Source organism: Triticum aestivum, chromosome 3A (genome assembly GCF_018294505.1).
Source record: "Triticum aestivum cultivar Chinese Spring chromosome 3A, IWGSC CS RefSeq v2.1, whole genome shotgun sequence".
Classification (NCBI taxonomy): Eukaryota; Viridiplantae; Streptophyta; class Magnoliopsida; order Poales; family Poaceae; genus Triticum; species Triticum aestivum.
Window position 1 is genome coordinate 56,979,562 of NC_057800.1, and position 3,909 is coordinate 56,983,470.

The following is a 3,909-nucleotide window of genomic DNA, read 5'->3' on the forward strand; positions in this document are numbered from 1 at the left end:
GTCCATTTCTTCAAGACTTTTGAGGTACTCTAGGGGCACCATGTTGCTAGTGCCTTGGGTTAAAACTGTTGCAAGCGCTAACAAGACCCATGACCTTTTGGTAGTGTCGTTGTTGTCATTCCTTGCTTGATGAAGCACATCCACTATATGCGCAATTGGAGCTCTGTCATTCTTGTGATAAATGTTGCAGAGGTGACAATGCTCATGTCTCTTGAAAAGCTCAACTGGTCTATTGCCTGACGGAATGTTGAAAACCTTCTTCACCATGTCTCTCGTAAACAAAATAATTTATTCCGACTCAACCTGAAACAAAAGAAAAAAATATTGATGGGATGATGTCAACGTGACCTAAAGAGAGTACGTGTTACAGACATGATGCATGAGATAAAAAAAGAAAAAAGGTGGGTGTAATATCTGAGCTCGCATCTGTCTGTATCGATGCTCATTGCTACCCACTCCATTAGATCATGCGGCACTATGAAGGATGAGATGCTCATGAGATCACCGAATCCAGTTTCATTTATGTCACGCCTCTTGCTAGGATTAAGTTTTGTGTTGGCAACATCACGCAAGCGTTTTGCAGCGAGACGTTGGCCGAATACACCATCAGACTCCATTGCTTCTTCGTCTGGTGGATAACTACAAAATTCAAAATATAATAAATTTCTTGGGTACACCACAAAAAATGCATACTATATAATGCTACAAAAAAATGAAAAATCCACATACGAAAAATGTGAAATCTGCCACACTTAATCCACTACTAGTATGTCAAAAACAAAATATGACATGGAAATGGCAAGGACCTACTGAATAAACTATAAAAATAGTTTCTAAACCACCATTAGAGCATGCAACAACAACTACTACTAGAGATGTGGCAGGCATTCAGATTCCAACTTCCTTAACATCTACAAAGTATAATGAAGCAAAATGATAGTTCAAAAATGAATGAAGCAAAGCTACCATAAGATGAAAATCTTGTCTGAATATAGTTCCATATAGAATATAAAACAACAATAACCATCTGACTATACTGCCTTTCATCGAAAAATCCTGATCTAAATCACATTGCAGTAGGATGCAACATGACTTGGCACTACCATCCCACAAGAGCATCACAGCTGAGAAATCTCGGCCCCCTACCTCTAAAATCTCGACCAAAAACCCTAGCTACAAATGGGAACCAAATTCATCCGATCTAAACTACAAACCCCTACCTGAAATGGGGAAGATGAAGGGGGTGGCAGCTCAAGTGAAAACCATAAACGAAACAAAACTCAGGATGAAGGCGATTTCATTCTGAATCTACTCATCCAACACTAAGAACTGCCTGAATTAACCTTGAAATGATGCTCCACATGAAGGTCTCGCCGGCGGGGGACAAAAATGCTGCGAAGCACTGGAGACCATACCTGTCGTCCACCGTGGCAACTACAGAGGGGTCGTGTCGATCGGTGTCATGGCCGACAACGCTCGCCGTCGCCCGAGCCTCTGATTCCCCTGTCGTCGCCTCAGCATCCGATTCACCCGCCCCCGCCATGATTCCGGATCTCGCCTGCGTCATCACCACTGAAAGGGAAGGGTAATGAAGCATGGAAACAAAACGGTGAGAGTTAAGGGGGGTGGAAGCAAAAAAAAGGAGCTATAATCCACCCGGTGATATGCCTGGTAAGAGAGCCCTCGACTGCAAGATGAAGCGCGATCGGACAACGCATGAAACGTTTGCTCGCGCGGCTGCGTGCATCCGGATAAAAGAGAGTGTTTTCCAAAAAAATGTGTTTTAATAAGGAGTACTTATATTATTTAACGGAGCCTAGGCAGCTTACGCATGATCGAGTCAACCAGGACCGCCGATCAACAAACTTCTGTTGGATGGCCAAAAAAATACTTGTGTCATCGCGCGACAAAAAAATTACAAGGCTATTGGATGGCCAAAAAAATACTTGTGTCACCGCGCGACAAAAAAATTACAAGGCTATTGGATGGCCAAAAAAATACTTGTGTCACCGCGCGACAAAAAAATTACAAGGCTATGCTCCCGGCGGGTCTCGAACCCGCGACCTTCGGCTCATAAGACCAACGCTCTAACCAACTGAGCTACGGGGGCTGGGCGATTTCGATTATTCATTCCATGTTTTTGTACGGTCACTGAATTGAACATAAAGGTGATCGAAACTGTTTGGCTAATTACTCGTTACTCATAAGTTGATCAACAATTTTCCCTATTACTTATTGTTGTAGTTCTTACAAAAAAAAGTAAAAACTATTTTTATATAAAAAGGATATATTAACATCACAAGGATATCAATCACATTGACCTCTGGTCCTCTGCATCAACATCATCTCAGTAGACAACGCGTCTAGGAAAGGACAAAACACGAGCGTCATCGTCGCTGGACCCAACCACTAACATGAGATGATGGATTCTCATTTCAAAGAGAAGTTTCTAGTCCGGTCCGACTAATGAAGGCCGGGCCAAGAGCAGCCACGTAGCCGATGCCATCCTATGTTATCACCACTTGCTGATCCATCAACACACCACCCGCACGCACAGTTCTAAGTCTCCAACCTGCAGCAAGCGGGGTTGTCAATCATCGGAGCATGTCGTAGGGAATCTCAAATATAGAGGCCGAAATCTGTCGACGTGCATGAGACCATGCAACTCCGCTGGGAAACTGCAATAAGGAAGATGTATTGTTGCCACAACCGTCGTGAAAACGGGAACCATGAGGATCCACTGTCACAGTGAATCGAGGACCAAGAAGCCTCTGCTGCAAATCACCGTCGTAGACGCCACGAAGCCATCGTACCATGCCGCCATCGAGGTGTCCCGAGCCTCTGCTGTTGGAAGGGAGAAAGGGTTTTGGTGGAATTGTTGTTTTATTGCTTGAGCCTCATGGGCATATATATAGGAGTATATGATCATCTTGGAGTACAAGGCAAGGTAGAATAATATCCCACGCTATCCTAGCTTTCCTAATAATCACGATACTCAACATCCCCCCGCAGTCACAATGATAGCGACGCAGACGGTGAGACTGGAGAAGAATCCGAAGGCAAGCCGACGGACACCCCCCCCCCCCCCCCCCCCCCACAGTCGTAACGGTCGACGCATCGCGGAGTCGTGGCTGGAGTGGAAACCAACGAGGTTGCTCAAGCAGGCGGTAGCCCTTTGTGCCGTTTGTCGATGTAGCCAAGAGCCGGGGGTGGTGTAGCCGTGGTCGAGGTAGCCGCGCGTAGAATGTCGTGGTCGATGTCGAGTCGGGGAGCCGGTGTCGAGGATGTCGCCGTGGAGCCGCGGGTGCAAGAGCGCGCCGAGTTAGCATGGGCGCAGTGGTGTCGAAGTAGTGGTGCGCCGGGAAGAAGACGTTGTTGACGATGCGTCGCGGCGGGTTTGCCAAGCCCGGGGACACATCGTAGACGAAGGAACACACCGGTGTTGCCAGCACCGGGCATGCGTAGATGGACGAAGACGAAGTTGACGAAGCGCCACACCAGGCTTGCCAGGCCCGGGGAAACATCGTGGACGAAGGCACGCATCGGTGTTGCCAGCACCGGGCATGCATAGACGAGGACCTGCACAAGTTGTACGCCATGTCGGAGGAGTCGGAGAGGCCAGCAAAGGACTCAACGACGGTTGCAGCGTCAATCAGCGTGGAGCCGATGTCGCCTGCGGTTGTCAGAGTAGACGAAGTGGTCGGGGTAGATGACGGCGACGCTGGCGACGGGCCGGTGCTGGACGAAGACAAAGGAGGTGGACGGGCGGCGGCGGCTACGTGGGTAGTGGCGGCGGCCAAAGAAGAGCGGCGGCGGCGGCCTGACGGCGGCGGCGGTGGCTAGGTTAGGAGTGCGGCGGCAGTGCTCGAAGTAGGCGAATAACCCGACAGCATGACGAAGACCGGCGCG

At 48.6% G+C, this 3,909-nt stretch overlaps 1 non-coding gene across 1 annotated transcript; it reads right to left on the minus strand.

The window, feature by feature from the left end:
- Positions 1-2,036: 2,036 nt before the first annotated feature.
- Positions 2,037-2,110, minus strand: TRNAI-UAU (transfer RNA isoleucine (anticodon UAU)). Its single transcript has one exon. It is a non-coding gene; the product is annotated as a tRNA-Ile (tRNA).
- Positions 2,111-3,909: the final 1,799 nt, after the last annotated feature.